Source organism: Miscanthus floridulus, chromosome 18 (assembly GCF_019320115.1).
Source record: "Miscanthus floridulus cultivar M001 chromosome 18, ASM1932011v1, whole genome shotgun sequence".
NCBI lineage: Eukaryota > Viridiplantae > Streptophyta > Magnoliopsida > Poales > Poaceae > Miscanthus > Miscanthus floridulus.
In genome coordinates, this window is record NC_089597.1 from 27,988,723 (window position 1) to 28,007,471 (window position 18,749).

General features: G+C 45.1%; 1 pseudogene; it reads right to left on the reverse strand.

Moving 5' to 3' along the window:
* Positions 1-2,080: 2,080 nt before the first annotated feature.
* Positions 2,081-18,749, reverse strand: part of LOC136523563 (uncharacterized) — a 39,175-nt pseudogene continuing 22,506 nt past the window's right edge.

Here is an 18,749-nt window from a genome sequence, read left to right on the forward strand (position 1 = left end):
AGGGGGGTGGGCGCCCGATGCGTTGAAACCACGACAAGCGAAGCGAGTGTGGATTTCCGTCGGTGGGGGTTGTATCGCTGGGTAGAGATGAATGTGAGAGAATAGAGGGAAGCATGCTGATTCGCTACACAGGCCCAAAAAAAGGGGCGCGTCTGCATGCACACGTCGAGACAGGACGCCCTAATCATAGCATTATCGCTCTCAAAGAACCTGTCATGACAGATTCTTATATTTTTGGATTTCAGAGAAGACGGTTTCATTTTTACGAAATCAATTCGAATGATATATATCCAGGGGCAAACTAACCCTCCTGAGACGGAACTGATGACGGCAGAGGAGTTGAAGGCTTCAAATGTTCTGGCCTTCTGGGTTCTGGAAGCCCACGAGGAACGTCACTGATTACCGATGCTTCACGGTCGAAATTACTACGTACAAGCGTTTACCGTCTGCTTCATCCGAGCAAGCAGTGCCGTACTAACCGACAAACGCATGGGAAGAGCGCAGGAGCAGATCGAACGGCTCCCACCGTCCCACCCGCGCGGCACCTCAGCTCATGGGGCGACGCATGCATCATGGCTGCCGGAATTGCAGGCCATGAAGCACATCTGGAGAGCAAGTGAGACCGTGAACGTAAACAAACGGAAAGAGTTCCTCGATCTCTGCTTCCATGGAAGCTAGCTAGCTTCAAACTGGCGCTAGGATGCAGAAGATTCTTCAGTCAACGACCCGGCCAGAAAACCCGGGCATTTTTCGGTCGGTCGTCCTGAGCTGGTTTCAATTCTTCATTCAATTCAGAAAATTAGCACGACACTGATAACGAATATTTGTAGTGGTGATTTCTCAAAATGTACGTGACTAACGTGCTAGTAACATTTACCATAGTGATCATATGAAAAATGAAAGAAAGAAAAAGTAGAAATGGTTAGAATTATTTATAGACAACGTGCTAGTAGCATTTATAGCATAGTTTAAGTTTTTTTTTGGTTTTTTTGGCGACAAAGCATAGTTTAAGTTGAGTCAACTTTTCGTCAAGTTTCTATGTGAACTAAACCGTTATTATACCTAGCAATTAGTATAGGCATTAACTTTGTTTGATTCTCAATTGAATATAAAATAGACAAAGTCTAATTAAATCCAACCTGCCCTCCATGAAAATCTACCAAAGTGTAGAATGTTTGGTTTGTCGTTTTGGCTGCCTTTGGGTGGCGTCAGCAAGTGAAAGATGTCAGATTCGTTAGCACCGAACTTGTGCTCTCTTTTTCTCCAAGAAAATTGTAGAAGACTTGTCATGTTTTTCTGCTACGGCCTAGAGCTCCATACAAAGGAGAGGCTATATATGTAGTACATGGCTGCCTCTATCTCGGTTGAAAATGAATCTACACTTTACTCAAAAAAATATGAATCTACAACTTTAAGTAGACATGGACATTTCAGGACATTGGCGCGCGGCATCTGCTTCCTTTTTCATCTCCATGTGGTGTTGTGCTCAGCATGATTGTACCTGTTGACTTTTGCAGCATCGATCAGACATGCACAGACGACGACGCTTGCTGAGGCTCTGAAGTCTGAACGGCGAAGTCGTGTCGTGCTTATGGTGTGATAGATATGATGGTGGTGGCGATAAGCATGTTTATGGTGTGATGGACCAGATGATGTCACACACGTACGTGTTCTAGAGTTATGAGCACCGCCTTCATGGCTGTGTGGAGACTGGAGAGTTTAGACTTTAGTCTAGCCACCATAGTCCACCATATTCGTTGACAGTGAGCTCAAAGAAAAAGTTGTCTGATAATAATAAGAAAAACAAAGCCTGAAAAAGAAACGTAAAGCATCTACGGATTACGACTTGCAAGACGATGCAGTGTGTGTCACCTATATATATCAGGTATACATATATACGCATCATCAAAATTCAAAAAGGAGGACGCATAGAGAACGAAAGCCCACTCTCCTCCGCTAAACTGGGCCGCCGAAGATGAGCCCGCCCAAGATTTGGCGGTCGCGTCAGTTGGGCTTCCGCGCACTGCGGCCCCGCGGGCGAAGGCGGGGAGCGCAACAAGACGAGGGCAACAGACTCGAGCTAGCAACGCAACGACCAGCTTATACGCCCGGAGCTCCAGCACAATTCCGTCTCTTCTGCACCAGGCACAGCCCGGTAGGGCGTGGCACGGTAGAGCACGACGGGCCGCCGGGCCGTGCAGCCCCAGTCCACCGTGCCTAGCTGACGGCCCAGGCACGACCCGTCGGGCCACTTTCTGTGTCGGGCCGGCCCGGAAAGCACGGCCTTTTTAACAGGCCAGGCCGGCCCGAGGCCCGCATCAGCCGGGGAAGGGAGAGAGGGTAGGCCGGGCGCTGCGGCCGAGGCGGCCCGGGAGGAGAGCGCGGCGAAGGCCCTGATGGCGAGCGCGGCGACCTCGCACCGCAGGCCGCAGCGGCGCGTGGCGACGGGCAGCACGAAGTAGATCTGCCCCGCGCGGAGCGCCTCCGCGTCCCGCACCGCGGGCACCGCGCCCTCGATCCCCATCCCGTCCGCGTCGCACAGGAACCCGTCGCTTTCGCCGTCGGTGGGGAAGGCGACGCAGCCGCCGGTGGGGGAAGTGGCTGCCGCAACCGCTGCTGTTGGTGGGGAAGGGGCCACCTCCGCTGGTGGTGGTGGTGGGGGAATGGGCCGCTGCTGCTGGTGAAGGAAGGGGCCACCATGTGTGCCGCGAGCACGCCTAGGGTGGGGATGGAGGAGGCGCTGTGGCCGCCGGGCAAGCAGGTCGGGGCCGCCCAGTGCCAGCCATGCCTGATGCTGGAGACGGGGAGATGGGGACGGAGAACAGATGGAGACGGGAGATGGGGAGGCGGAGGAGATGGAGACGGGGAGTTAGAGTTCGGGGGTGGGAGCGTGGCTGCGTGGGACTGCACGGGGGAGAGCCGCCGCGGCCGTGGCGTGCGGGTGCAGCTTATATATGAGGCGGGGACGGTGGGCCGGGAGGGGGGAGGCCGGCCAGCTAGGCCACGGGGAGGGGAGTGAGGAGGGGAGGAGGAGTGAGGAGAGGGAGAGGGGAGGTCGGGCCGTTGTCGGGCCGACCGACGCAGGGCGGGCCGTGCCATGCCAGCCCATGGGCCTGAGCAGCGGCCCAGGCACGGCCTGCTCCCTCGGGCCGGGCCAGCTCGGGCCCGCACATCACCGGGCCGGGCCATGCTCGTGTCGGGCTAAAAAAACGGGCTTCGTGCCGTGCTGTTGTGCCTTAGGCTACATGAACATCTATAGATGACACACACAAATCAAGAAATGGTCCAAAGTTTTTTGAGATTTTACGGTCTGGTCCCTGGCATTGAGCAGATATGCCCCGACGCTTTTTTGAGATTTTGCAGTCTGGTCCCTGGCGTTGAGCACATATGCCCCTGCCGCTTGAGTTCCGAACCCCTGACCGTTTCTTAGGTCCTGGCAGTTAGCAGATATACCCCTGGCGCTTTGAGTTCCGAACCCCTGACCTTTTCTCACTCGCAGCTCTGACCCCTGTCCTTTTCTCACTCTTACAGTTAGGTCCTTTTCCAGCTCTGTTCGTTATTGCAACAGCGACGTCTTGTGATCTTGTCTCCCAGGTCCACGCTGGATCTTGTCATACAATAAACAATGTTACGGTAATTATGAAAAAATAGTATTGTTTCATACTATTTTTTAACTGCAATTTGAGGCTTGCACAAAGTTGCACAATTAGACATTTAAATTAGTCATACACATACTCATAGTCACGTATTTATATAGTACACAATTAGATCGTAGACAGATAGCTCTGATATGAGTAAATGCCATTACACATTATATTTGATGATTATCATACACTAGTTTCTCACATTGACAAGAGTCATATATAAACAACATCACGTAATACATTTAAACTGTTTTTTAACAATTTCTAACGGTCTAAACACGTTTTAGCTAATGTTTAATTACACAGTGTAAACCATTTTTTTTGTTGTGTTGACCATGTATACTTGCTTACCATTAATTCAACGATTAGGTTACTATACGCAGATCCTCCGTTTACGGTTTATACGCACGCAGACAACAGTATAAACACATTTTGTTTAGTTCCTCACCTAAAGTTTAGTCCCCATCACATCGGATTTTTAGACACATGCCTGAAGTATTAAATATAGACTAAAAAATAACTAATTGCACAGATTGCGACTAATTTACGAGACGAATTTTTTAAACCTAATTAGTCCATGATTACTGAGGACTTCTGTAATTTGTGTTGTCGGCTTAATTAGACTTAATAAATTCATCATGCGGATTACTGAGGACTTCTGTAATTTGTTTTATTATTACTATCCGAACACTCCCATGTAACACTCCGATGTAACACCTTAAACTTTAGCCCCTGAATTTAAACACCACCTTAGACAAACGCTACTAGGTATGATCTATTGATTGATGTAATCATGACTCCCATAATTAAGCCCCGTTCGCTTGGCTTATAAGTCATGGCTAAAAGTATTGTTGGCTGATTTGTTGTGAGAGAAAAAATATTGTTCGTTCGCTGAAAAAGTACGGATTATAAGACAAGCGAACAAGGCCTTAATACGATTGTGATGAACATTTGCTATTCATCTACCACAAAAGTTTTTTTTGGCAACAATGCCAGATTTGTGCCCCTTAGATATGAGCTAATAAAGAATTAGTCTCTTTGTGATAGTTCATTTTTTTATCTGACGATGAGGGTGCAAGGTTACGTTCAAAATGATCTTACAATGTAAATTCATGTGATTTTTTCTTTTGTAATCTGCACCAACTTTTCTGCGTGGAAACACGGGAGACAAGTGAACGGTCCAAACTTTTGGATTTATGTAAAAAGAAGAGTGAGTGCCTTAATAATAGAAAAATCGTATAAATCATCATATAACTTCTTGCAGATGAAAGCTTATTTTCATTTGTTTGTACTATTCCTACTACTTGCCTTTGCACGCTGCAGAAATAATCATGGAAAAAAACAATCTAATGCTTCGTTTGGCTAGAGGTATCGTTTCAGATTCTCGTTGGAAACTGAAGAAACGGCACCAAATGCTATTACTAGGAAACGTTTAGATCCGCACTTTTTTTTCCTCTGTTCGCTTGGCTGATAAATCATAGCTGAAAGTACTATTGGCTGATTTATTATAAAAGAAAAATATTATTCATTTGCTAAAAAAATACGACTTATAAGTCAAGCGAATATGAGGTTTGCCCGGAGCAAGTGAAACGCCCTGGAGACTGGTTTCGAGCGTTTCAGTTTCTGGTCTCTCATGTACACTAGCGATTATTTTTTTTTCTATTTATCCTATTTAAGTGCAACAGGTTAAAATGAGTTGTATTTAAGTTATTCTTCAGCCATAAAAAGTTCTAAAAATTTTCGAAGTATAATTTTATTTATATAATTTTATTAGAAATATTTATTTTTAGGAATAGGAATCCACCCTACCCGCCAAACCGCCATCAGCAGCTTCTTCAAACACTGCTCCAACCTCTACGCTAGCTCCTGGTCATAGCAAAGCAACACAACAGTACCGTCTTCGTATCCTTCCATATCCCATCCATTTGGAAAGACTAAAAACTGGGATGGAGGTCTTAGAGCATCTTCAGAGCACTAACTAAAACGGACTACCTAAAACTCTATTGGGATAGCCACCCATTTTCATGGCATCTAAATTTTGATCTCAACTCTAGCAGTACTGACTAAAACTGGCTACTCATTTTCGTCCTCCTAGAGCCTCTTCCTTGTGTCCCCATTACAGACTAACTCGGCCATGGCGGGGGAGGGGCGCGTCGGATGGGGTCGCACAGGCCGCCGGCGTCGTACGGGTAGCCTCCGGCCCGCCGGCGCGGATTTGGTTGGCTCGCCAAGGTGGAGATGCGCTCGATGGATGGTGCATTCATGGCTGCTCCATGCGCCGTCTGTGTCGTCGTCGAAGAAGCGGCGAGGCGCTTCGGGTCAGCATTGGCGTCGAGGATCGGCGCAGGCTCCCGACGCCGGACGGCGTGGCGGCTAAGACTAGCGGGTGTGGAGAGGTGGCTCGACCCTAGATCCGCAGAGAAGGGCCGTCGCCCACGGCGTCGGGCTACCCTGTGGCACGTCAGACTTCCTACGCCGGCGTCGGGCTCTCCTGCGGCGCGGTCGCGGCTTTCTGCAGCGGCGGCGGCGGGCTCTGGTGGAGAGAAGACTCGCGCAAGTAAGAATCAAGCGAACGAGAAAATAGGCAGTCTCTGGTGGCCCAACAGGAATGAGTAGTGGGAGGAGGGATTTGGGAAGTAGCCAACAAATCTGTTGGGTATAGTAGTTAGGTAGTCTGCTGGAGTTTTTTTTTTCACCCCCGCTACCTAAATTGGGGATACGTGGTCTGTTTAGGTAGTGTGTTGTAGTTGCTCTTATTACCACCCGTGTTTGCTATACGGTCCCATTTTAAGCTTAGCCGGGATAAGGGGGTGTCGGGTTCATAAACTCGGGGTCCCTAATGGGCCCGCTTCCTAGCAAAAGCTCAGCCCAGCAGACGACATTACAAACGATGCGCAACTCCTGGGCCGGCCCAGATACCTAACGACAGGCCGAAAGAGCGATCCAGTCTCCAACCGAAAGGCCTGGCCAAGGAGGGGACGACGCTCGCTTCCGACTCCGACCCGCTTCTCCGACCGAAAGGCCTAGCTAAGGAGGGGACGACGCTTGCTTCCGACTCCGACCCGCTTTTTTGACTGGAAGGCCTGGCCAAGGAGGGGACGACGCTCACTTCTGACTCTGACCCGCTTCTTCGACCGGGAATACACCGAACCTCTGCTTATGGCTCTTCTCCGATCGTCGCGGTCTAAACCGACTGGGAACGACCGGCCGGGGATGCTCGCTCGGTGAGGATCCAAGAAATCAGGCGAAGCAGATAAGGTAAGGCGCTCAAGTCAAACCGTAATACCGAGGACTGTACCCTGCACACCTACAGGACAGTACCGCCAGACCATGCCAGAATGGTACTTTGGAACCTTTTAGACATGTCAGAACATGAACTGTGTTGTGGGCGCCGACATTTGTCCTATAGTATGGTAGGCGCCGACATTTGCCATACCAGAAGAATACGATGGAACCTGCCACATGCATCTGGGCGTCAACAGTATTGCGGGTGCCGACAAAATGTCTTGTACCCGATGACGTGGGCAACAAGACTAGGAAACACACACACTCTCTCTCTCCTAACTTGTAAGGCCGTCCCCTTCACCTATAAAAGGGGATGCGCTCTCTCCTAAAAGGAAGAGGTTCATTCTGACTCTCTCGGCTAAGCTTTAGATATTCTAAGCACCCGAATGACTCCACGGCTCTAGAACTCTAAAGCTACACAGAGCATACGTTCCAATACTTAGCACACGTAGGAGATCCCATCACTTTTGGTCCTTCAGTTTAGAGTCCGACCGGACCTCTAACACCCCCATCTTATTCCCACTCGTTTGTAACCCCACAGCAAACTTCGAGCACCTAGGCTCATGAATAAAGTCGCCGACCGACTCAAACTGGACATAGGGCACGTTGCCTGAACTAGTATAAACCATGTGTCATTGAGTACTAGGCCACATCCGATCACAACGTATGGCAAAAGAACAAATATTTACTTGTTGGTCACTTTTTGCACCGACAGTTGGCGCGGTCCATGGGGAGAATGCCGTATGTTCACGTTTTTGGTCATCGGATGGCCCACCTTTTCGCCATCTTCGTCATGATGGGCTCAAGCGATACGATTCGCTTCGGCTCGCTGGAGTTTCCCATGCTCTCACCTATTGAGATGTGGGTTTCTCCTGTCTTTGAGTCGTTCTAGACCTTCCTCTTTGGAAGCCTGGACTTCATCACCGACCAACTCGGCGTGCTTCGCCTTACCCGACGACTTCAACGATGAGGCACCTGCGCTTCGCTCCAAGCCCACTCTAGGCTCAAACCCCACTGTGAGTAACATACATATTATTCTTTACTCGCTATATAATATCTTCCACCGACTCTCAGGAGGGACCCCGTTGTCCCCACCACGACCGCCATGCAACCGATTCCCCTAAGGCGTCGTGTCCCCTATGGACGCGTATGCGTGGGGGCTCCAAAAGATGCTGACACCGCTGAAAGGTCCTAATATGGCTAGAAGGGGGTGAATATCCTATTTAAAATCTACAAATCGACTAGAGCAATTTGATTAGTATAACAAATAGCGAAATGCAAACTTGCTCTAGCTCTACAAGGGTTGCAAGCCACCTATCTAATAATTCTAGTTGTTATGATCGCTAGGCACACAATCCACTAGGTCACTACTCACTAAGAGCTCTCATAATTGCTACACTAAAGAGCTCCACTAGATGAACTTAATCCACAAAGCAAGCTCTCAATTCTAGCTACACTAAAGAGCTTGATATAGCTAGTTTGTGGGAATGTAAATGAGTAAGTGAGATGATTATACCACCGCGTAGAGGAGTGAACCAATCACAAGATGAATACTTTATCAATCATCGGGAGAATACCAAAGGGCAAGAGACAACCAATTTTCTCCCAAGGTTCACGTGCTTGCCAACACGCTACGTCCCCGTTGTATCAACCAACACTTGGTGGTTCGGCGGCTAAGAGGTGTTGCACGAACCTTGTCCACACAATTGAACACCGCAAGAACCTACCCCCACAAGTGAGGTAACTCAATGACATGAGCAATCTACTAGAGTTACCTTTCGGTGCTCCACCAGGGAAGGTACAAATCCCCTCACAATCACCGGAGATGGCCACGAACAATCACCAACTCGTGCCAATCCTCCTCCACTGCTCTAAGACGTCTAGGTGGTGGCAACCACCAAGAGCAACAAGCGAATCCCGTAGCGAAAATATGAACACCAAGTGCCTCTAGATGCAATCACTCAAGCAACGCACTTGGATTCTCTCCCAATCTCACAAAGATGATGAATCAATGATGGAGATGAGTGGGAGGGCTTTGGCTAAGCTTACAAGGTTGCTATGTCAATGCAAATGGTCAAGAGAGTGAGCTTGAGCCGACCATGGGGCTTAAATAGAAGCCCCACGAAATAGAGCCGTTGGGCTACTCACTGCACTGAACACGGGGCAACCGGACGCTCCGGTCATATCGACCGGACACAGGACCTCAGCGTCCGGTCGTGCGATGCATGCCACGTGTCCCTTCTCTTTAACTACTAAGTGCCCGATCGCAACGGTTAAGTGATGACCGGACACGCTGCTGCGAAGTGACCGGACGCTGGACCTCAGTATTCGGTCGTTTCTAGTAAGCATCCAGAAGAGAGAAATCACGGCCGAACACGTCCGGTCATGCTCGACCAGACACACCCAGGGTCTGGTTACTCAACATCATCATACATCAGACTGACCGGACTCAGGCCCTGAGCGTCCGGTCAGTTTTCATGCCAGCGTCCGATCATGAGACCGAAACAGCGCATCCTCTGCTACCACTGACTGGACGCGCCAGTCCAACCGAGACCAGCGTCCGGTCACTTACAATGACCTTCGTCTTTTCTATATAGGGTGCCGGTGAAGTTTCTAACCCTTGCTCAAATGTGCCAACCACCAAGTGTATCACCTTGTGCACATGTGTGTTAGCATATTTTCACAAACATTTTTAAGGGTGTTAGCACTCTACTAGATCCTAAATGCATATGCAATGAATTAGAGCATCTAGTGGCACTTTTGATAATCGCATCTCGATACGAGTTTCACCCCTCTTAATAGTACGGCTATCGAACCTAAATGTAATCACACTCACTAAGTGTCTTGATCACCGAAACAAAATGGCTCCTACCATTTATACATTTGCCTTGAGCCTTTTGTTTTTCTCTTTCTTCTTTTCAGGTCCAAGCACTTGATCATTACCATAGCATCACCATCATCATGTCATGATCTTCATTTGCTCCACCACTTGGACTAGTGCTACCTATCTCATAATCACTTTTGATAAACTAGGTTAGCACTTAGGGTTTCATCAATTCACCAAAACCAAACTAGAGCTTTCAGTCGCCCCCTCTCACATCTGAATTTGTGGGGATGGTGGACTATGCTCCCACCTCTTTCGATGACCTCATGGATGACGAGGTTGAAAGCGACAGCTCCAGCATCGGCGGCATCGTGGCACTGAGCCACCCTCTATCCCGGGAGTGCACTATAGCGGACGCTCCGGGACAGTCGCCGGTGGTAGCAGAGTCCCTACAGACTCACACCCCTCTGAACCCTCATGCAGAGGTGAAAGCTCTAGTTTGGTTTTGGTGAATTGATGAAACCCTAAGTGCTAACCTAGTTTATCAAGTGATCATGAGATAGGTAGCACATTCCAAGTGGTGAAGCAAATGAAGATCATGACATGAAGATGGCGATGCCATGGTAATGATTAAGTGCTTGGAATGGAAAAAGAAGAAAGAGAAAAACAAAACGCTCAAGGCAAAGGTATAAATTGTAGGAGCCACTTTATTTTAAGTGATCGAGACACTTAGCGAGTGTGATCATATTGAGGATCGATAGCCGTACTATTAAGAGGGGTGAAACTCGTATTGAAATGCGATTGTCAAAGTGTCACTAGATGCTCTAACTCATTGCATATGCATTAGAATCTAGTGAAGTGCTAACATCCTTGAAAATGTTTGTGAAAATATGCTAACACATGTGCACAGGGTGATACACTTGGTGGTTGGCACATTTGAGTAAGGGTGAAGAAGATAGAGTTGAAAACGAGTTAGTCGCGCTGGTCACAGAGTGACCGGACGCGTCCGGTATGGAGATCGGATACGTCTGGTATGTGGCTCAGGACTGAACTACACAGTGCGACCGGACGTGTCCGGTCGCCACACCGGATGCGTCCGGTATGAATCTGCATGGTCGGTGTTCGGTAGTGCAGTTGATCGAACGCTGGCAGCGTCTGGTCCGGAGTGACCGGACACGTCCGGTCAAGCGTGGATGCTTACTGTACTCGATCTAACGCTGAGGCTTAGTGTCTGGTCAGTTTCTAATAGATGCGTCCGGTCAGCCCTAGTGGCTTACTGGACTCGACCGGACTCGGCGGCTCAGCGTCCAGTCATTTGTAGTTCTGTGTCCGGTCTGAGCGTCCAATCGCATGAAAGTGTGGGCTGCAATGGCTACCTTGTCTTGAACTGGACATGTGGCGGTCTGGGAGAGACCGGACGCATCCGGTCGACCTACTAGACTTGTTCGGTATTCACGAACAGAGCATCCGGTGCAGCGCCCGATGCTGTGTCCGGTCGACGCGCAGTCAGCCCGATAATTGAGCCAACGGCTCTATTTCATGGGGGCTTCTATTTAAAGCCCCATGGCCGGCTCAAGCTCACCCTCTTGGGCATTTACATTGACATAGCAACCTTGTGAGCTTAGCAAAAGTCCTCCCACTTATTTCCATCATAGATTAAACATCTTTGTGAGATTGGGAGAGAATCCAAATGCATTGCTTGAGTGTTTGCATCTAGAGGCACTTGGTGTTCGTGTTTCGCTGTGGGATTCACTTGTTACTCTTGGTGGTTGCCGCCACCTAGATGACTTGGAGCAGCGAGGATCGTCGAGCGGAGGGTGGTGATTATCTCCAGCTCCGATCGTGGTGATTGTGAGGGGTTCTTGACCTTTCCCCAGCGGAGAGCCAAAAGGTACTCTAGTGGATTGCTCATGGCTTGTATGATCCTCATCTTGTGTTGGTTGTGCGGCACCCTATTGAGGGTTTGGCGTGTGATACCAATTAGCGCGTGAACCTCCAAGTGAGTGAATCGCCACAACGAGGAGTAGCTTGCCGGCAAGCAAGTGAACCTCTATAAAAAATCATTGTGTTCATCATTTGATTCTGAGGTGATTGGTCTTCATTGTTATTCACTCTTGTGATTGATTGGTTCCTTCATCTACATGGTGGTATAACTTTCTTGATCACTCTCTTTATATTACCGCAAACTAGTTGTCAAGCTCTTTAGTGTAGTTAGTTGTGAGAGCTTGCTTGCTTGCTTGGTGTGACTCTTTAGTTAGCCTTTGAGAGCACACTAACATAGAGTAGTGTCATAGCTATTGTGAGAATAGATTCTACCTAAACTAGAATTGTGATAGGTGGCTTGTATTTTGAGTAGGCTAGCGCAACATTTGCTTCACCTCATAATTGTTTAACCCTTTTGTTAAGTGTTGTTGTAGAAATTTTTATTAGGCTATTCACCCCCCTCTAGCCATTAGGACCTTTCAAGTGGTATCAGAGCCGAGGTCACTGTTATTTGAGGCTTAACAACCTTCGGTGTTAAAATGGCTCAAATCAACAACACCAAGAAGCCACCCCAATTTGATGGCTCAAATTATTCTTATTGGAAGTCAAAGATGACCACACATATCAAGTCAATCAATAGAAAGGTGTGGAAGGTGGTAGAAACCAAAATTGAGATTGAGGATCCAGAAAATCCTACGGCGGCCGAAGAAGTGCTTCTCCAAAATAATGATATTGCTCTAAGTACCATTCATGATGCAATTGATGTGAGAACATTTGAGCAAATCAAGAATATTGAGATGGCTCATGAAGCTTGAAAGAAATTGGAAAAATCATTTGAGGGCACTCAAGACGTGAAGGGTGCAAAGGCATATATTCTCAAAGAGAAGTTTACAAACTTCAAGATGAAGGAAGATGAGAGTGTGTCGGACATGTTCCATTGGATGGAAGTGATTGCCAATGATCTCAAAGCACTTGGTGAGAAGATAGAGGGTAAGGACTTCTCCAATAAGTTCTTGAGATGTTTGCCCGCAAGATTTGGCATGTTGGTCACCTTACTTGTGAGGACCGGTTTGAACACAATGACACCAAACCAAATCTTGGGAGATATCATAACTGATGATGCTTATAGAGATGATGATGAGAAGGAAGAAAAGAGGGAGAAGAAAGATGAGAAGAAGGATGACAAGAAGAAGAGTGTGGCATTCAAGGCCACATCATCCAAGGGTAAAGCTAAACAAGAAACATCAAGTGAAGAGGATGATTCATGGGATGATGATGATGATGAGAAGATGGCTCTCTTTGTCAAAAGATTTGGCAAGTTCATGGTGAAGAAGGGCTACCATGCAAGAAGAAAGAAATCTTCATCCAAGAACAAAGAAGAGTCAAGAAGGTGCTTCAAGTGTGGAAGCAAAGATCATCTTGTCGTGCAATGCCCATACAATAGCGACAATGATGATGACAACAAGAAGAACAAGAAGAAGGACAAAAAGGAAAAGAAAGAGAAGAAGGATAAGATGACCTTCAAGAAGAAGAAGGGTGGTTCATATGTAGTCACTTGGGATAGTGATGCTTCATCAAGTGATGATGATGATGATAGTGATGACAACAAGATCACCAAGAAGAAGGTTCTTGCAAGCATTGCTATAAATGAGAAGCCTTCTCTCTTCGAATCTTCATCATGCTTCATGGCTAAGGCCACTAAGGTACAATCTTATGATGATGAAAGTGATGAAGAATATGATGATGATAATGAACATGAAAATGATAGTGATAGTGATAATGATGAACCTACTGAGGATGAATTATTTAACATGCTAGAAGATGCTAAAGAACACTTTGATATTAAGAGAAGGGAATGCAAGAGCTTGAATAAGGAGGTAAAAGCCCTCAAGCAAGCCCTTGATGAGCTCAAAGCAACTCATGAGAAGCTTGGCAAAGCTCACAAAAAGCTTGAAAAAGCTCATTCTTCTTTGCTTAATGAGCAAAATAAAAAGAAGCATGTTGAAACTTGCAATATAGGCTTAACTTGTGATATGTTTGATGAATCATTATCTATGCCTATCATTGTTGCTCCCACTAACCCTTCTTGTAGTACTTCCACCTCCACCTCATCTAGTAGTGATGGTCTCACTTGTGATGCCTCACTAGTGGTTGAGAATGAGAACCTCAAGAAGGAGGTCAACAAGCTCACTCACACCTTAGCTAAGGCTTATGGTGGTGAGGACCGCTTGCTTATGTGCTTGGGTAGCCAAAGAGCTTCTCTCTATAAAGAGGGATTGGGCTACACCCCCAAGAAAGGCAAGGCGGCCTTTGCTCCTCACAAGACTAGTTTTGTGAAGAACAATGGTTGGTTTTGCACTAGTTGCAAGCAAGTTGGTCATGTAGAGCAAAAATGCATGAATAAGAAATCACAAGCTAATGTATCCTCAATTAAGATTAATTCTTTCTATGTACTTACTAAGGGTACAAATGGTGTGAAGGCTAAGTTCATTGGTAAACCATGGATGGGCTCAAAGAAAAAAGCCATTCAGGTACCAAAGAGCTTAGTAACTAACCTTCAAGGACCCAAGCAAGTTTGGATACCTAAATGGAATTGATCTTCTTTTGTAGGTCAATTACAAAGCTAGAGGAAGGCATTGGGTTCTTGATAGTGGGTACACTCAACACATGACCGGTGATGCAAGAATGTTCAACTCAATCAACACCAATGGCAATGATGGTATCACATTTGGTGACAATGGCAAAGGCAAGGTTAAAGGGCTTGGTAAGATTGCAATATCCAATGACATAAGCATATCAAATGTGTTGCTAGTAGAAAGCTTGAACTTCAATTTACTATCCATGGCTCAATTGTGTGATCTTGGATTCAAATGCATATTTGGAGTAGATGATGTAGAGATCATAAGTGTAGATGGCTCTAACTTGATCTTCAAAGGTTTTAGATATAAAAATCTATACTTGGTTGATTTCAATGCTAGTGAAGCTAAATTATCCACATGCTTGTTCACTAAGTCTAGCATGGATTGGTTATGGCATAGAAGGCTTGGTCATGTTGGAATGAAACAATTGAATAGATTGGTTAAGCATGACTTGGTTAGAGGCTTGAAAGATGTTGTGTTTGAAAAGGATAAGCTTTGTAGCTCTTGTCAAGCTGGCAAACAAGTTGGAAACACCCATCCTAAAAAAAGCATGATGAGCACTAGTAAAGCATTTGAGTTATTGCACATGGATTTGTTTGGGCCAACACAATACACTAGTATAGGTGGTAACAAATATGGCTTTGTGATAGTGGATGACTACACTAGATACACATGTGTATTCTTTCTAGTGGACAAAAGTGATGTATTTGCAACATTCAAATCATTTGTCAAAGGCATTCACAATGAATTTGAAACAACCATCAAGAGAGTTAGAAGTGACAATGGTAGTGAGTTCAAGAACGCTAAAATTGATGAGTTATGTGATGAATTTGGAATTAGACATCAATTCTCGGCCAAGTACACTCCTCAATCAAATGGCCTTGTTGAGAGGAAGAATAGAACACTCATTGATATGGCAAGGTCTATGCTTAGTGAGTACAATGTGAGTCAATCCTTTTGGGTCGAAGCTATCAACACGGCTTGCTATTATAGCAACCGCCTCTATTGTCACCGATTGAAGGAAAAGACACCATATGAGCTCTTGAATGGTAGAAAGCCCAACATTGCATATTTTCAGGTCTTTGGTTGCAAATGCTATATCTTGAAGAAAGGCACAAGATTGGGCAAGTTTGACAAGAAATGTGATGAAGGATTCCTACTTGGCTATTCCACCACAAGCAAAGCATATAGAGTTTGGAATTTGGATAGTGGTACTCTTAAGGAAGTTCATGATGTTGAATTTGATGAAACCAAAGGTTCACAAGTAGAGAATGAGAACTTAGAAGATGTTAGAGGCATTCAACTTTCAAATGCTATAAAGAACATGGATGTTGGTGAATTGAGGCCTAGGCAAGTGAATGATGATGAAGATGATTAAGTGCAAGTGCTCTCTAACTCAAATGTGTAAGATGATACAAATCAAATTAGTGCAAGTGGCTCTCATGACAATGAACAAGATCAAGTGGCTAGTATATCATCTCAACCCAATGATCAAGCAAGTGCAAGCAATCAAGTTCCAATCCTCCAACCAACCAATGTTGCAAGAGATCATCCATTGGACACTATCATTGGTGATATTTCTAGAGGTGTACAAACAAGATCAAGATTGGCATCATTTTGTGAGCACTTCTCATTTGTATCATCCATTGAACCAAAGAAGATAGATGAAGCATTGAAGGATGTTGATTGGGTGAATGTTATGCATGAAGAATTGAATAACTTCACAAGAAATCAAGTATGGGAGTTGATAGAAAGACCAAAGGGACACAATATGATTAGAATCAAATGGGTCTTTAGAAACAAGCAAGATCAAGATGGGATAGTTGTAAGAAACAAAGCAAGATTGGTAGCACAAGGCTATACACAAGTTGAAGGTCTTGACTTTGGAGAAACATATGCCCCGATTGCTAGATTGGAAGCAATTAGAATCTTACTAGCCTATGCTTGTTCCCACAACATAAAGCTCTATCAAATGGATGTTAAGAGTGCATTTCTCAATGGCTACATCAATGAAGAAGTATATGTTGAGCAACCTCCTAGTTTTGAAGATGATAAGAAGCCCAACCATGTGTACAAGTTGAAGAAGGCATTGTATGGCTTGAAGCAAGCACCTAGAGCATGGTATAAGAGATTAGGGGATTTCCTACTCTCTAAAGGGTTCACAATGGACAAAGTTGACACCACTCTTTTCATCAAGGAGATTGGAAAAGATCTATTTGTATTGCAAATCTATGTTGATGACATCATATTTGGATCAACAAATCAAGAATTTTGTGATGAGTTTGGAAAGATGATGGCTAATGAATTTGAGATGTCCATGATTGGAGAATTGAGTTACTTCCTTGGTCTTCAAATCAAGCAATTAAAGAATGGTACATTTGTGAGTCAAGGCAAGTACATCAAGGATATGATCAAGAAGTTTGGCATGATTGATAGCAATGTCATCAGCACACCAATGGGAACAAATGGCAACTTGGATAGTGATGCAAGTGGCAATATGGTGGATCAAAAATTATATCGGTCTATGATTGGAAGCCTACTCTATGTGACCGCATCAAGGCCGGATGTCATGTTTAGTGTATGCATGTGTGTAAGATTTCAAGCCTCACCAAGAGAAAGTCATTTGAAGGCTACAAAAAGGATATTTAGGTACTTGAAGCATACACCAAATGTTGGTTTGTGGTATCCCAAAGGAGCAAAGTTTGAGCTAGTTGGTTACTCCAACTTGGACTATGCGGGATGCAAGGTTGAAAGGAAGAGCACCTCGGGCACTTGTCAATTGTTGGGAAGATCACTTGTTTCATGGTCATCAAAGAAGCAAAATAGTGTTGCATTATCAACCTCCGAAGTCGAATACATATCCACCGGTAGTTGTTGTGCACAAATACTTTAGATGAAGGCCACTTTGAGTGATTTTGGAATTAAGTTCAAGAAAGTGCCATTGCTATGTGACAATGAGAGTGCAATCAAGTTAATCAACAATCCGGTTCAACATGCAAAAACAAAGCACATTGATGTCCGCCACCATTTCATAAGAGATCACCAACAAAAATGGGATATTTGCATTGAGAGTGTAGGCACCGAAGATTAACTTGCCGATATATTCACCAAGCCATTGGATGAGAAAAGGTTTTGCAAGCTAAGGAATGAGTTGAACATATTGGATTTCTCAAATATGTGTTGATGCACCCCCCACTTATATGACATGTCTCTCCTTCGAGCAATCCAAGGTAAAAGTTGATTGGCATGGCATACATCCTTGCTAAGGACATGCTTAGTGCATCTAGACATTTCTCCATTTTATTAGGCTCATTCATGAAAATCAAATGAATTTGATGTTTATATGGTATCACTATTGCTTCTATGTTTGACTTGATCTAGTGATAGCATATGTCATGTTTGTGGGCTTGTAAACCTAGTGTTTAATCTAGAAAATGAGCTCTAAGTGTTTAACTCAACATGGTACAAGATAACCCTCATTTGGAGGTGTGAAGAAGCTTGTCCTTGGATCAAACCGAGTTAAATATCTTTGGCATATATTCTAGTTTGAACCAAATTCGAAACTTTGATCCTCATCCCATTGATTAACATTGATAATCTCGACCCTACAAGTAATACTATCTATATTTTAAACCTTTGTGGTCATTGATGACAAAGGGGGAGAGAAACAAAGATAGTAGTAAAGATAGTGAAAAAGGGGGAGAAATATCATAAAGGGAGAGATATGACAAAGGAAAGGGATCAACTAAAATTTTGAGCACACAAGTTGGGGGAGCAAGCTCATGAACTTGCATGGTGCATTTGAATGTGTATTTCATATATTTACTTGTATGGCACAAGTTTTAAAATTCAATATCTATGCTTGTGTGGTGTATGCTAGTTGTCGGTTTGAATGATGAAATGAAAACTAGCATGCATAGGATTTCTAGTGATTTCATTTCCAAATATTTCCAAGTGGTATTGAGCTAACCATGGTGCTAAGGATGGTATATTGGTGCACTCCGATTGGTATCACGCTTCAAAGATCCATCTTTTATACCTTAGTATCATTTGGTAGACATTGTCTCCTATATTTCCTATCTAAGCATATGTGCAAGCTACTATCCAAACTCTTAGCACATATGTAGGGGGAGCAATTGCTACCATTTGGAGTTCATGAAACTTGTCCATATCCTTTTACACATAGTAAATATGCTTGGACAAGCAACATGGATTCAATTGAATTTCAATTCATATCTTTGTGAAAGGGTTGTCATCAATTACCAAAAAGGGGAGATTGAAAGCTCTAGTTTGGTTTTGGTGAATTGATGAAACCCTAAGTGCTAACCTAGTTTATCAAGTGATCATGAGATAGATAGCACATTCCAAGTGGTG